The sequence below is a fragment of the Rhea pennata genome, chromosome 3 (genome assembly GCF_028389875.1).
Source record: "Rhea pennata isolate bPtePen1 chromosome 3, bPtePen1.pri, whole genome shotgun sequence".
NCBI classification, from domain to species: domain Eukaryota; kingdom Metazoa; phylum Chordata; class Aves; order Rheiformes; family Rheidae; genus Rhea; species Rhea pennata.
Genome location: NC_084665.1, coordinates 3,896,397 through 3,913,881, shown reverse-complemented (window position 1 = coordinate 3,913,881; position 17,485 = coordinate 3,896,397).

The following is a 17,485-nucleotide window of genomic DNA, read 5'->3' as shown; positions in this document are numbered from 1 at the left end:
ATTGCACAGAGCATCTCTTCGGCAGGGTCACAATTACGATGTAATCATTGAGTACGTCAGGAGGCATTCAGTTTCCTGGCAAAGACTTTCTCCTACTTCTCCCCCAAACTAACCAAGCCACCCTCCCAAAGTCCCCATATGTTTAATCTCTTTTCTTGCTGAATGCCTGAAAGGCCTTCAGTTTAGTGGCTTTTTACAGTTTTTCTCTGCTCTGTAAAACCACAGAGAGAGACTGGAAGAAATGGAAACAAAAATAAACAGGAGAGATCAGAATAACCCCACATACATTCTGGGTCAAACAAGTATCTGATATAGGGGCTACATCTTTGTTGAAGTCAGTTTTCACTGCTTGTGCTTTTCAAGGCAAATCTGACTAATGATAGGGCCCAAGACAACAACCTATTGCCTGAGGAGCACCTTAGCTCTGCCTTGTAGCGAAGAGGCAACTATGTCCGGCTGTGGAGTTGCTTCTCACGCACTTGGAATATCCAGATGACTCAGGCAGTCAGTAAGTCATGAACTGGCCAAGCAATATATAAAGCCTTGGGCATTTTTAATCTAATAGACTGAAAATATTGGAAAGAATTTACATCCACTAGCACAGCTAACTGAAACATGAACTCTCATTATTCATTCAGATAATGAGTTGCTTCAACCTAAGTTTAGTTATAAAAGAAGAGTGGCCAGGTGTTAATGCAGCAGGCTGAGATTCAGGAGACATGAGGGTAACACCCATCTCTAACAAGGCCTTTGTGTGTGATCTATGCCCCAAAGGGGTACCGTCCAATAACCCCTGTGTGGCGCAGCTCTTTCCCTTGCCCACCTTGCTGCTCTCTGGGACATGGAAAGATGCCAACAATATTTATTTGTATCATCTAACACACGTGGACTTGCATTTTGATGGAGAATATGAACAGTGCTATGCATGTCCCTATAACACATCCTATTTTGCGTAAGAAGATGCTTCTCGGAGGGTGGATTCAGAAAACTACAACTGTGGGCCAGGATTGTTAAGTCACCCAGTCCAGTTCAGCCCACATTATCAGTGACTCAAAAATTTTGCTCAGTAGTTACTGCTGGGCAATCTTAACTAGCTCCTTCTGAGCAGGTAAAGATAACGCTAGATAGCACCAATGGGAAAGCCTTCACTTCATATGCAATGATCACATACAGCCCTTGCAGAAGGGGCAAGGATGTGGGCATCCTTGAGACTTTTTCTCTTCCTTGGCAGGTATCCCCGCTGCAAGGATTGAGGTGGACAACACAAGCTGAGAAACTGGTGGGGTCACGGCCTCCAAGAATACTGATTAACTGCCTTTCACAGACTGCAAACCCTTATGAAAAACATGCAACACAATAAAAGTACTGTTTAATACTGTTTCACATGGGACTCCCACACTAGTTTCCACAGCACTATCCTACCTTGTCCTAGAATAGCACGCTTCTAGGCATTCAACAGCACTGTTAGTATGCAGACAGGCTAGAGAGAACAAAGTCGGATCAAAGTATCAGTTCATCCCTTGGGTCCAGGAGCTATTGGCTGTGAATGCAAAGGAATTATCACACACAGGCTTACTTCTACAGACAGCCTGGCAGGAACACATTCCCATTCAGTTAAAGATCCTTCACAGGGAGCAGTAGAAACATTCTGTTCCTTCAATATCTTTTCATTCCTTTTCAAGTATTTATACAAGTATTCAGGGGCTTAACCAGAAATGAAAGAAATTCATTTTAGGTTATGTGTATTAAGAGGCTCTGGGACTCCTCTACCTGTCTGACTGCACTACAGATTTTGTTAGCTAACTCTTTTTTACCTCTGGTAACCACCACTAAATCCCAGCACTGGATTATTCTGTCCACCTGAAACAAATTCACTTTTCACACTGAGGAGCATTCAAAGCACTTGAAAATGTATGGGACTCATTCAGCATATTTACTGAAGAATTTAGTTGCAATTGCTTATAAACATCTGTTGCATTTTAGCTCAGTAAGTGTAAATAACAGAAATATAATGGCATCTGCATGTTGGATGCCATATCTTGCGAAGGAAAAATAAAGAGTTACATTCCTCTTACCCAGCACTCAATTGCCATGAAGACAAAAAAAAAAAGGTACAACACAGTGCTTGAGGAAGCGGAATTGATTAATGGGCTAGCCTGTTAAACCATCTGCTCTCGAGGACCCAGCTTTGAATCCCAGTGCCCCTTGCTGGGTCAGCACTTTTTCTGGTGCTGAGAAGTGACATTAACTCTGTTGGCCTTCACTTTTAGGAAAGAAGAAATAGTCCATGGAATTTCATTTGCCTTGGAAAAACAGAGATATCTTCCCGGATTATAAGCACCAGTGTTGGCAAAGTTCAATGAGAAGGAAGTATTGGATCAGCATTGCTTAGAAAAAACAGAAAACGCCACAACTCAACAGTTCAAAATGTCTCTCTGGGAGCACAGAATAACCCGGTCCTCCTCAAAGTGGAGTGTCATAAAATTAAAAAGAGAGAAAAAGGGACCTGGGGCTTCTCTCTGACACACTGAATAAATGCACTTCCTGACATCGTCTTTGATAGGGTCCGTATCAGCTTGTCACTTGTGCAAAAGGTAATGCTGGGCTAGCAATAAATGCTCTAATAATGTTTCAAAGTCTTTGAACTAGATACCACAAAAGCTGGGGGCAGTCAAAATGCCAAATAAAGTTAACTGAGCACAAGAGTGGAGGCCAGAGACAGATGCTGTGAGCTGAATGTCAGATCAAGGGATGAGATCAACAAGGTGCTTTAAGAAGGCATTTCCTGGTTAAGTCAGGAATCTCCAGCAACCTTTCTAGTCTTTCATCCAAGCCATATTTTAAGAACAGAGCGTGGGTTTTAAAAGGGATAAGGAGATGCAAATGTACCTTCATTCTGAATCCATCAGATCTGACTCTTCTGGGTAGCTATCCTCTACAATTCAATGTTTCAATAAAAGTTGTCATAAACAGGATATAATGAAGAATGGAGATTTCAACCCTGAAAAGCTGGCACTACACTTAGTTTCTTGTCCTTAGCTTTATTCATTCAGTGCAAAGGGTCTTACTACTCAGAGACCACTAATGACTCCATTTTTCCCCCACAAAACCTTTTAACAACAACATTTTCAATCAGTAATAGCAAGTAACTAGTACTTTAATAGTTATTTGCAGCTGAGAAATGCATGGAGAATGAATGATGATCATACAAAATAGTACTCCTACAGAAATTAGCTTTACAGTTATATATAGCCCGCATAAAAACTGTTTGATTTAAAACTGCGAGCAATGAAAACCCAGCAGCTATTGCAATGGCAGAACAACGGTCTAAGGCTGCACTGCAGCTTAAGCACTGGCACATGATGCGAAAGACTTGAGAAGCAGTAGCACTGCTAGCACAAAAATGGCTCAGCTCAGCAAGAAATCTCCCTTTGGCTTCCAGTGCAAACACACTACCACAGCATTTCCTCTAGCATCCATCTGGGAACAGTACTGCTAAAGTGCCAGTGACATCCTAGCAATTTTAAATACATTTGTTTTTCAACTGCATTTCTTTGACTGTCCTCTCCATACTTTGAGAAGGTGTGCAAAGTCGAGTCATAACTTTTTGGTAAAGCGTTATCCTGAAATCCCAGGAAAGGAGAGGCCAGATGATGGCCTTACTAACACCTTCTCCGACCTAGTCATTTTGGGCTGTATTTAGACCCTCATTGTAGATGCCCAGCTTACAATTACTTCCATCAGCAGACTGTAGACGGAGCCGCTATCTGGCAGCCTAGAAGACTCGGCAACCTGAATCACTTTTTTCTTTCATTGACTAAAATGTGAAATGTATGTGTCTTCATACATACACACACTCTGATTTTTTATAGTTGTTACTGACATGCTGCCGTGCTGTGCAATAGAGAAGGTGCCATGCAGATACTCTGTCAGACAAATACAGATGTATGTCTGTTTGTGTTAACATGACACACATGCCAAGACAGATACCATGACACAGTGGCAAAGAAGGCAGCATTCTCCCAGATGGGAAACACCAGAAGTGGTATTTTTTTCAACTTGAATACAGTCATCAAGTACTCCTGCCATGCCTTTCACAATGTGTCGAGCACAGTCATGTTTTCAAATTTGAACAACTGGCCATTAGTGCCACACTGAACATGCTAAGCAAACTACCATCTCCAGTATCCACAGAAATCATTAGAGTAACAGCAGAAAATCTGCCTGTATTCACTGAGAAAGATGATATATTGCTTTCACAGTTGATAGCTTGTGCTGTTGAGAATACATCACCTAACACTGTTTTATGACACCACTCTTTCCTAGTTCCTTTACTCTTGAAATGGCACGAGAATTAGAGGAAAGAAGTAACACAGGACTGCACCATTCTCACCTCTCATCTTTCATGTGCCTGTGCACACTGCTGCTTCCATTAAGACGCATTGATCACTGTTCCCATAGCAGCCTATGCATTAGAATTGTTACATGAGTTATAAGTGAAATCTCAGTCCTGTCGTGCTGAGCTCTATAGAAACACACTTCAAGAGACAGTCCCAAATAACTCACAATTCTATTGGAAACGAAAAAAAAAAAAAAAAAAAAAAAAAACACGGTTGAAAGGAGAAACAAAGGTATGGAAGAGACTAAACAACACATGCAAGAGTTAAAGAAAAAGCACCCAATTCATTCTACCCAATGCATTAATCTGAGAGCACAGGCTTTGCCTCCATTTATCTTTTGAAACTGGAGCGTAAGACAAGCTTGAACAGCAAATTTTTTCCACATTGAATGCACAGGAAATGTTAGAAACAAGTAACGGGTGGCCTCTGACTGAAATAGCTTTGACATACTGGACATTGTAGAACATTAAAGTAACGTCAATATTTATTATAGAGATGCGTATTGATTGTACAGTAAAATGATCCAAAGTAAAATATGCCATAATGATAATTGAACTCCATTCAGAAAAAGAGCACTGACACACAGAGAAGGAAAAATCAGAAAAGACGGTATCAACTTATTAAATCGGTTCATATGGACATCTGATTACTGAGCAAACAGGAACAGCTACTACTAAACACTAGATACCCTGCATGAATGGAACAGAATGAAAGCAAGGCCAAATTCCTAAAATACTCCATTACAGCTAGCTGAGTTTTGCCAGTGTAGAGCAGCTGAGAAATTGGCTGTAGCACTCAACAGTTCAAACTGTAAGGTGCTCTGTATACTTTCTCACTCATCCGCCTTTTCTTATGAATGACTAATGAATTTCTACATTCAGTATTACCACATGACACATCAATGCAAACATGAAAACACTATGTGCTGTGCTTTGACCATAAGGGTATTACCATTCACAAAATAACTTCTCTTAACTGAGAAGTGATTTAGATAAAGTAAGAAGACTGCGCTTGCCTCTAAATTCAAACAGGTCTGGCACCTTTTCATCCCTGTCCCTCCTTTTTCTTTTAGATGCATATTAAAGAAAAGATTAGACTACTTTGGGATTTTCTTTGTTTTTATAATCCCTGGCCAAATCAAATTTATTTAATAAACTAACCATATATTTAAGTCTTTAAATTCACAAATCATCTGCACAGTCTTCACAGGTTCCATTTTGCCTATTTGCTGGTAACAGTTATAGACACAAGACTATTTACATAGTGTATTTCCCACTCCTTTACTGGATGACTGATTCTTTCTTTTTTTGCTTTTCACAGGGGAATGATAACATTCAGTATTGAATTAGTAATGAATTTCCCATTAAAGACTGTGAAACTGGTGGGACTTGCAAATATTTTTATGCGTACCCAGGTACACTTACCTGGTATTGGACAAAGCTAACCAGTAGCAATGAAGTGAAGCTATCCATTTACAAACCTGTTTGCAAATCTTATTTTTATTATCTTGGTAACCCTTCATAATGCATTATCCTCATAAACATTTTCTGCCTTGGAGAAAAAGTGAATGTAGTGATATACCTTAGGAAATGCCAGACTTCTGACCTCCTTTGAACTAGGAAGCAGCAGAATTGGCCTGATAAATGCTTCCAGGCTGACTGTAAGCTAGAAAAGCTTTTTGATAAGCTCCAGATAAACACTTGGCACTTTACAGAGCCTCACACTGTTATTCTTGTAGTGGTGTAGCTCTGCAACACCCACACCTTTAGCCTGGGTCCTCCAAATGCATCTCACCCTGAGCAAGCGCACTCACGTAGCATTATGTTTGACAGTACAAAACTTCATACACACAGATATGTGCTAAGCAGACACAAACAGCAGATGACATGAAGAGCCAAAAGGAATAAAAGTCATGTTGGTGTCACACCTCAGAAACCCGCAAAGCATGCAAACTGATTCAACTAACACTTAGTTTTGTGCACAGACCTATGTCCAAAGACCATGCTCCTTTGCAACATGGTTATAAAGATGATACAGAAAAACTCAATTTACTCTGCCTGTGCTCAGAATTGTCTAGAGATAAGCAGAAGCTGTGCAGATGACATTTAAAGCACTGTTGAGCTTAAACAGCTTGTTTCTCTGCACTGCATGTGTATGCTTCCATGTCTGGATGGCATGGATGCAGAATGAATATGGCCTGGGCCAGTCAGATACAGCTTATGCTGCTTTAATTAACAAGACCCATTTAAACCTATTTACTGAATTTACTTTAAAAAGTTAATACAAGCCACAGTCAAAATAAGTATTTTCACAATTGCCTCTGGAAGAATTATTTTGAACTTTGGGATTTCACCTTGACATTGCTGAGCCTTCTTTGTCCCAGGAGGTATGAGCACTTCCCCCAGCACTGGCTAAAGCCTGAATATCTGTAACGGAAAATGAAAATACCTCCTGGAATGGTCTTCCCTATACCTCCTGTTCTTCCCTCATGATTTTGTTATTATTACTGTTTTAATTTCTGTCTTTTCCCTTTTGTTTAAGATGACCTTGCTGCGCTGGCTAAGACTGTCTCTGCTGACATGTACAGTATAGCAATGTTGAAGAGCCCAAAGCAGATAAAAATTGGGCACGAATATGACCACTGTCTGCCTCTTCATGTAGCATGAAATTGCAGGTAAGGGTCAATATCAAACACAGCTCTCCCCTATTTCACTCTCCTTCTTTGTCTTTCTTTGTGTGCATTTTTCCTGTTTTATCCTCAAGGCAAAGGAGGAATCAGACAACAGCCATATCGCTATTATCTCTCCATTAGTCCCCATGAGTAAAAAGAAAGGGAACAAAGAATGCTGTTAAATTAAAAACCTTACTAAATAACTTTCTAAATGTTTAAGTATTGTCCCCTTGTTTTTGTTATGTTTTGTAAGGCGATACAATTATTCTTTTGCCAAAAGTTTAAGTACATCAAGATCTTGGTATTTAAAACTCTCAGTTTTCTTCTACCTTTTATTATCCACTGGAAGAGCCAACTTAGGTTTAAACTTTTTTTCCCTAGATGCTCCCCACCAAGATCAGGACAGCAGTCTCTGCAAATACCAATAGCAAGAATTCACTGGTGAGATAGGCTGAATTCAAAAGTTGCTACTCACTTCATGCTCCCATTCAATTTCAGGGAAACTCTTCCCTCTGTAACTGCTCCAACAATCACTGTATTAAAATATTACTAGCACATGTCCCCAAACTGAGTTTGCTTAGGTTCCCTCAGCTGATAAGAGCAATGGGTCAGACCAGAGGGGAACAGGGGAGGAAGTGATCACCCAGCACTCATACACTAGTATTTTAGCATTATTATTTAAGTATTTTAGATTTCACTTGCTGTATAACAAAATGTAATTATATTTTATATTATATTTAATATAATTTGCTGTATAACAAAAAAGAGGAGGTAGCAGAAAAGAGGAATCCAGATAGAGAAAAGGAACACAGTCTGTTTAGTTTTGTTTTGAAAAGGCCTTTTTTTTTTCCTGAACTGAAACTGGTTGCATTTAGCTTGCAGTCCTGTTTGTATGGTGCAGATACACTAATGATTAATGATGTGCCAAGTGGTTCAGAGAAATTCAATTCAGACCCACAAATACTTGGCAGTCCCCAAGGAATGACAGCATTTTTAAAACTGACCCACTAATTACCCATGAAAAGATTCAGGTTGTAAAGCACACTTGACCTGAATCTCAATGGTAGCTGCAGGTTTGATTCCGGAGACTTTCTTCTACTTCTTTAGTTTTCCAGCCTCTAAACTTGAAAGGCCACAGTAAGATCAGCCTCTGCTCCTCCACAGTTTCCAAATTTTCCAGATGGTATTTTGCACGATGATGTGTCATTTCATGTTGTATCAATCACATTACAGTATGTCACTTAATATAGCATAAGGCAATGTGATTGACACAATGTGAGATGGCCTGTCACAACACAACACATCAACTGGGACATTTGTATGTTTTGGGTTTGTGTATACACATACACACACACACACACACACACACAGAGTCTTCAAATGGTGGGGAGTGGGAGAAGGACAGTCTCTCTCTTTTAAAAGTTTTCACAACTCTTCTGCTTACAATGACCGATAAACATCTGCTAAATATATTGAAATGTCCTCAGTTGTCTCTCTAGGCAACCTCTAATAATAAACTACCACAGCTTCAGTTTATTCCAATATCTATTTGTAATATACACCTTAGTGGAACATATAAAGAACAGTTTATTGTTAGGGAGTGGCATAACACAGAAACTCGTTACAATTAACTGCTTGTTCCTTGGTGGCATCAGACATTAATTCAGCTCCCAAACAATTAATTTAGAGTAACCTCACAAAGCAATCCCTAAGCAACAGTAATTGGCTAATTCTCCTCTACTTATGGTTATGCTCATTATATTACAGACAACTTTAAATCAAGCTGTCATCACTAGTTCGCGCTGTCACTGAGGCGATTCAAAGGATGAGTTACAGTATCTGCGACCACTTGTAATCGTCTGTGTAAAGGACGCTCCTTCCAGGAGCTCTGGGAACATACGAAATCCTGAGCAAAGCTGTGCAGAGGTTTGTGAGAACACACAAACATCGCTGTAAGGAAAGCTTCAGAAATTGAAGAACTTTAGTCTCTAATAAATAAACATGGCTTCTTAATGCAACTTGGAGAAAGGAGTATTTTCCTTAAGAACTCTGGACAGCATGAAACAGCATGGTCCGATACAGAAGCCCTTGACTGGGTGCTGGAATTTGAGTTCTTGTTCCCGTATCTTCAGTGTTCTTTGAGGTTGCCTATACAGCCGGGCACAGACAGCCACCAGTCAGCCAGGAGCGTGAGCACAGAGTTCAGATTTGCCTGCACCTAGCTGCACGCATCACATTGCTCTGTCCCTTGCCTCAATTGCCCATTTATCAAATGGAGCTTATACTTCACAGTGGTGTTTTGAAGATAAAACTCATAAACGGCTGAAAGACACACTGAGACAATTGCAAAGTGGCGTACAAAAGGATTTCACTAGACTATTACAGTAAACTGGATCTTTCTTAGACTGCTGCCACTTTTGGCATCTGGGGAAATAACTTAAGAGTGGCAACCATACAGCCAGATGTTGTAAAACTAGTATTTTAAGTTCTTTTCTGTAGCACAGAGCAGTGCTTCATAGATATATCATATAAGCTAATTCAGGTACCAGGAATGGTATGTTCTGTCCAAGAAAGTTCTGTTTTCAGTCAAAAAACATAGCAAAAACTACAGAATTGATTTTAACATCTCCAGGACAGAAAACAGATTGATTCTACTATGTTATATGTGTATCCTAACCTGACAAGAGGCTGTATGAAAGTCAGAAGTGCAGGTATTTGCAGATTTGCCACTTCATATCACATATGAATAGTGATGCCTGGTCAGAAATGCAATATACTGTGCTTGCTCTGAGGCTGCAAAATTACACATGGTAACAAAGCAAAATAGTAGTTACAGCAGATACAGATAAAACCTGCCCAGAAAAATGAAATCTTTAAAAAACAAATACTTTTGGTTTCCCCAGTATGCTTCACCGATGCCTTCTACAACATGGGGGAGGAGGAATGCTGAAAGGTCTCACTTTCCAGTGACAAATTGGTGCAGGTACATTTGCCACCTAAGTAAATGAATAGATCCAAGGTAACCAAAACACATTTTTCCTGCAAATTTACAGTTTGTGGGGGATTCTTTTTTGGACACGCTCAATTCATACTGCCCACAGGATCTGCCATTTTCAAAAGTTCAATATGCAAATCGTAAAGAAATTCAAAAGCAATCAATAATGTGCAAGTGACTACGTATCAAAAAATTCTGTTTTTTGTCATTATTATTCTTTTCAAATGCTACAACTTTTCCTGCCTGTAAATCTCTACTTACAGATTGGGCAAACTACTCACTGGCATAAAAGAAGTGAGAAACCTATACAGATGAGACTGAGTACGTCCAATGTCTCATTTGTTGTATTCCAAAGCTGGGAATCAGAAATCCAAAGCACTGAAAATAAAACAGGAGAACAGATTACATCCTTGGGTAATCTAAATGATCAAAACTCTCATAACATCCAGCTCAGCATATTTAGTAAATCATAAACACCAGCTACAAAAAACATATGGAGCAGTAGGACTAAGTTATTTCCTAGTTGAAGAGTTATCAAAAGTTCCAAGGCAGAGAGATCTGCACTGAGAATTTTATTGGCTTCCCATTAAGAAATGAATCACCCGTCCTTTGTGTGGGGCAGGGCTCAGCACCCTCCTCTTGCGCCATCCCACATTGGCTGCCTTTTGGCATGAGGAAGCATTGCGCCAGAGAAATCCAGGTGAGCAAGGCAAGAACTGAACACACAAACCAGTCCCAGTATGGAGATGCGATGGCAAAAGGGATGCTGCCTCCAGAAGAAGCCACAGATGGAAAGACAGATCTCCTTCCCTGTGTAGAGACTAAGCAATCAGTCTCGCACAATCCCTACAGGTTGCTTATTGCTGAGCTAGCTGGTATTTTGGGGAGAGGACATCCTTTTTCTTTTTTAGAAGTAATTTTTTTGAATTTCAAAAATAGAGAAGGAAATAAGAGCAAAAGCACTTACAGGTTCCCTGACAGGTGCAGATATAAAGGGCACAGCCTGGGAACTAGAGCCATACTGCCTTCCTCTTCACCTCAAAGCTATTGCACATATAATCCATTCTCCCCCAAGCTGTACTTTCATGACAAATTCTCCACTTTAAAAAATAATGTTTTTTAAAGGTCTTCCTCCTCCTGCAGCTGTCTCAGTTCCATGAGACAATTCAGTACAAAGCACCAGTGGGTAGAGAGGGGCAGCACAGAGCAGAAACAAGTTGCCAGGTTTGGAAACACCTCAGCTAGCTGCAGCATCTTTGAATATGCAACCATAGGCTTCACTTGGTTGAGTACATTACATCTCTTTTGATAGTGAAGGTAGTGATTGGACACAAGGTGATCTTTTGCAGCAGCACTAGATTGAGACACTTACTCCCACATTGGAGTTACAGAGCTGGCACAGAAATTTAGCAGGTTAAAAATAAGCATGCAAACAAAAATCACGGCAATATCCCCATCTCCAGTATTTGGGTTAAATACAATCTAAGCTGATATTGGCAGCGAGAAAATGCTTCATAGATTCTTACTCTCAGGGACAATACCTCAGCCAAAATCCATCTGAAGTTCCTAGCCAAGCACTATATGAAAGCCTCATCCTGAAAGGCACTGAAGAAACATTTGCTTTCCTTCATACCATGTGTATTGAGAAGGTTTAATGCACATGCACAGTACATCTACAATACAAAATATGCATCATTTCTTCAAATAACCTGTGTATAAATTTGATAATAAAAGATGATATATGAAAGAATCCAACATTTATTCTACATTGTCAGTGACAGAGGACTCATTTGCTTCAATGGACAGTAAGGCTGAAATCTGCCCTTTCAAATATGCCTCCCAGCTGATCTGCAGCTGGCATAGAGCATAGAGCCTGCTGGTCACTATATAAGCCCTCAAAATAGGCTTACACAGTGCATTAACCTACCGCTGGAACAATTTTGCCTGCTAGATCATTCAAAGCTGAGTCTTACCCATGAAGTCCCACACAAAGTTTCAAATCGCTAGACTGAACAGTCAGTTACTTATTAAAGGACAATACAGTTCCAGATTTGAAAAACCTCAAGAGTCAGAAATCTTACGGCAGTGCCAAACTCCAGACTCAACACGATGGCCATGTGAAACTTGATTTGAACTCGGTGTGAACACTTTCTTCCATCCACAAGGATTTGCAACCTTTGAGTTTCTGCTTTGCATTTCTCGTCAGAACAAGCCCCAACTCTCCAAGCAATCTTCAGTCAAAATAGTCAAGTTTCACACCAGTTTCTCATTAAAATATCATGCAGAACTTCTAATTTGGTGTGACTTTAATGCTCATGCTTATTTGAAACTGACCTCACATACATCAAAAGTGGGTCAAAGCTCCTTCAGCAGAAGAGCATTTAGAAAAGGAGTAATGCTGCAGTTTTTGCTTATGTATTGGATCATTTTTGAGCTATTAATAGCCTCTTGCAAGCGCCTGCAAGTTTGACTGCTAACAACTCACATCATTTTAGCTGAAATTTACCTTGATGTGGCTCATTATTACATCCATAAGTGCAGTTAATATCACACATGGTCATAAGCTCTGCAGTGACCTCAGTAAAATTAGGGATGGAAATTCAACCTTCCATGAATTTTTCTGCTTCTGTTTATTGAAATGCTACCATTACTTCAAGGTCCTTCATATAGTTTAATTATATACCTTCAGTCTGGCATAGATGAGTAAACGTATTGCTATTGATGAGCTACAATTATCACCACTATTTCATTTATATAATTTGATGGAACAAGGGAACAGTAAATTCTTCGCCTGGTAAACACAGTAAGGGACAGCTCCTGGTGTCGCTATGAAGAAAGCAAAAGACTGCTCCGCCAGTCTGCTCCACAGACAGCATGCTGGCATGGAAAAACTGTCTTGAATTAAAACAGTTAACTAAAGTAATCAAAGTCATTCAGAGGGAAGCTGGCTGGAACAACTTCTAGCAAAATATTTTTTTGATCAAAATAGGCTGTTTTTCTCAAAGCAGGAACATTTCACAGAGATATCTATTTCAGGGAAGTTTTCAAAAGGAAGATCTCTGAGGCTTGGGCTGCTCTATCACTGGGAAAGAAAGAAATCCTAAACCTGACCTCTTTCACAAAATTCCCGGCTGTGAAATGCTCAGGAGACCCTGCTTCTGTTCTAATGATGAAGAAAAACAAATATTTTAAAACCTCAAGAGTTGTTGAAACACTGTCACTCTCTGGCTTGCTTGACACTGAAAAGCTATTGCTGACTCTGCTAGCATGAGGTATTACAAAACTTGTGGTACATAAGTTAAGACCACCCAATGAAGTGAAATCCGTAGCTACAATACAAGCTTCAGTAAGAGCTTTAATATCATATTGTGCACAAAGGGAGTTGTAGGGATAACAATTTCTTTTCAAAATTTTAAAATGTTGTTATTCATTTCCCTTCTAATAGCAGCCCAACATAAGCAAATCAAACAGGTGTGGTGCAAAGAGCTTAACAGTGGGAGGAATAGCCACAGAAAAAGGCTCTGCTGAGGCAAGTAAGGAGATCAGCTATGAGGTAGTAAAGATGCATAAAAGAAAATCAAGATCTAACATGTAGCATATCACTTACTTTTCTTTGTACTGGCATTTTAAGCAACCTTTAAGTGCACAAGAGTTGAAAAAAAAGGAACTTGAAGGTTTAACATAGAATGAAATGTTTGCACAATCGAAAATATATATATATATATATTTTTTTTTTTTTTTGCTAGAATTGCAGTGAACTTTCTCTTAACAAGGTTCTCAAGGGAACTTCCAAAGCAATTGTGGAGATAGCACCCATTTCCTACCTCCTCCCACTGCTTTACTGCTTCAATTTCCTATCATGCCTTTCTCAGCCTCTCCCACCTCACTTCAATCCTCCAGCACTCTCTTAGGACCTTCAAAGCATTGCCCTAGCCGTCTCTGGAGTTTACTGCAGCCTTCACTGCTCCAGGTTTCCCAAGTTAAACTATGTGCAGTAATAAAGCCTGATCTCAGCTGCCATATTTTATCGCAAAACATCAAGTATTAACACTTGCACAAGCTTCTATCAGCTATGCTTCTGTAAATACACTGTAATAGCAGGACACTCTGCACCAGCAAGGCAAAAAGCAGCAAATACAAGATTTGATGATGTATACCACCAAAGAACAAAACCCACAGATCCTTTTGTGAAAAAAAAAAAACAAGGAAATTTCAAAATGTTAACTGAAATTCTTTGCCTCATATTGCATTCACTAGACTTCTTCAGGCCACCAGAGACACGTTTCAGAGGCACATACTCTGCCTCACTGAGAATGCCACGTTGTTAGCTGCAGGGAGAATAATCACAGGAACCCAACACATCATAATTCCCATGATAGGACATGGAGTGGAGGTGGGGAGAAGAAGCAATTTTCTCAGCTAACCTTGTCCCAGGCCTTTAAGGGCTTAATAAGATCATGACCAACACCTTGAATTATATCCTGAAATAAACAGGTAACCAGAACAGAGCACAAAGCTAGAGATTTATGGGCTAATAGTAGGTAACCTTCAAGAGAAAGGTTGCTACGGGCTGTACTCACTGAGGTCCTTTGCAAGAGTGGCCCCAAGCACTGAACACTAACCCTGAGGTGATGAAGGCGTGGAGCACATGCATCACCGGGAAGCTATCTCCGCTTCCTGAGCAACAATAAATGAAAGAAATAGTACTATGAGGACTGGAACTAATGAAGTCTGGTTTCTTATTTAGTTCTCGTGGTTGATTGACTTCTGCATCTAAGGTGGCACAGAAGTCTAACTGGAGGTTTTCTGGCAGCAGGCATATTATGAGATTCCTTCTTGTGTGGATTCTTGGGTGTTAAATAACATGTGAACTCGCTCTGAAACCATTTTTTCTAATAAGGGCTCTGATAGGGTCTCTCTTCCCTATCCAGCTTCCTATTTTCCCAAAAGTTGTGGGAACTTAGTTACATTTGAGCTTAAAATTCCTCTTCCACATTGCGTTAGGAATGAACGATGTTAAAATTATACATGAGATGGGGGGCCCACACAGAGAGTGCAGATAATCTTCATTTTCTTCAAAACCAGGCTAAGATGACAATTTAGCTATGTGGGGATGATTTGTTCTCAATGGCAGCAAGGGGAACGATCCACGAGGCTTTCTGAGGAGAACAAGCAGCTTATCTTTTAACATCTAGTAAGTGACTAAGGGTTACCAGACCTGAAGTCAGATGACAATTTGTGGAACTATCATGAGCCAAAGGCAACGAATAAAGATTTGTTACAATGACTGAATGGCAGTTCCAGTTGCCCATACAGATTGAAAGCACTGTCGCAGTCTAGTCGCTGTGGAGCTTATGAGCAGACTGTAACATTTCATTACTTCATTTGGTTGTAATAACCCATCTTAGCAGACAAGCTTAGAAAAGGACCTTAAACAAACTTGCCACTCTCTTCAGGCAATGCCAATTGCTCCTCCACACTGGGACAGAACACAAGGAATGCAGGGCAGAGTGAAAACTTGTGTTTTTCAGTTCTGTGACTAAGAACTTGCTTTTAACTTCCACTCTCACCAGCCTGGTACCTTTATCAAATTCTCTTTTCAAGGAGGAAAAGAGGGAAAAGAAGAAAAAAAGACAAGTACAGAATGGAAAACCCTGGACCAGACTGATTCCCCCAGTGTTGCCGAGTAGTAGAAATCAGGGGTAGTACCCAGTCCAGCAGGGTTGTTTTTCCTGAGCTGAATCACAATGCTGCCAGGCCCTCTGTGCTTATGGGTTTTACACACAGAGAGACAAGATGCTCAAACCCCACTCTGCCTCCCTGCCCTGCCTCACTCCCCAAGTCATCTGCAGACGTACTGGTCCTGAAGTCCACTACTTGAGATTTCCATCAACTTTCACGAAAAAGGAAGAGCTCAGTAGCTGGCACTGACTTTTATTTAATTCCAAACCTGTGCCATAAGGAAAAATGAAACACAGCCCATTCTATGTTGCAATTAATCCCAAAGGTTAATTTTGTTGCGGGCATACTGTAAACAAAAGGGATATTTATTTCAGAGCCCCAATACATCGCAACAGAAGGAACGCAAAGGGAACGGCAGTTTGCACGGAGGATTAAGAGAAGTCTGCAAGGCCAGAAGAACCCAGTGCTGACAGATTTGCTTATTAAAAAGTGTAGCCTTGTGGAAGGCTTGCCATTGACGGCTCTGACACGGCTGAACTTCAGAAAAACAAGCACAATTGGAAGACTGTGTTGTGGCAGGGACAGTGGGGCTAAGGGGCACTTCTAATTTGTCAAAGTTGTATCTAATTCCACAGAACAAAGTTAGCAAAGAGAGATGAGCAGAATCCACAAATTATTGCTCATTCACCAAGCCCTGATGGAAAGATAGACCAGCACACAGATTGGGCTTTGTAGAGTAACCTGAGCTGCTCCAATCAACTTTGGATAATTCTGCCTTGTGGGCATAACAGTTTTCCTTGTTTCTTCTTTAATAGGATTATTCCTCACAATATTAAAAAGATAACATCAGTATCTTTCAGTGTTCCTATAAACCATTTCTAAAGACACAAATGGATGCTTCAGGTGGTTTTGTTACTATTTCTGATAGATCTTCACTTCTCATAAATATGCAAGGGAAGAACCTGATGTAAGTCTGACATTTATTCTCTAAATAAGCTAAAAACTCAGACTTCCTTTGAAAGAGACAGAGTTAAAACTGACACAGCAAGAGCAAGAAAAGAAGAAGAAAACCATGTTGAGAATGACTAAGCCAACCTCTGGATTTACTCCATTGATCAGAAAATCTTGCCAACTGCAGTCAAACTCTGATCTAGCTATATTCAGAGTTATAGCAAGCTTTCCATTTATGACATGGATGCTGGAACAGGTCTTCACACAGCCAGCGCTCAGATGAGAAAGATAATTAATGCATATAAAAATTATTCCCCCAAATTAAACTAGAAGACATAATATATTCTGTCATAGCTTAACGGTGTTTTCAGAAGACAGTAAGAAGATAAATACCTGCACCAGGCATTTCCTTTCCAAGGGAAAGAGAGTATGTGATAAAAAGCATCACAGTATTATATTGTATGTTATTTCAATGCAGCAGCTCTCATTCAAACTGTACCAAGGTTAAGACTGAATAGAGCATGGATATCATAATGCAACAAATTAGGCAATCAAAAACAGGGTTCACTTTGAAACCATCAAAACCTGAATGGTTTGCAGCTACCTGAAAGCTTCACAAAATTAAGTGCTGGAGAGCTAAAAAATTTGCCCTAGAAGTTTCTTTCAGTAATGTTTTCAATTTACGAGGTACATTATTTGGATGAGCTAATGCATTAGTCTTCATTTAAAACAAGCAACAGTGAGATGACAATTTAACTTCGAATTTTTTCTCCACCTGGATCTCAA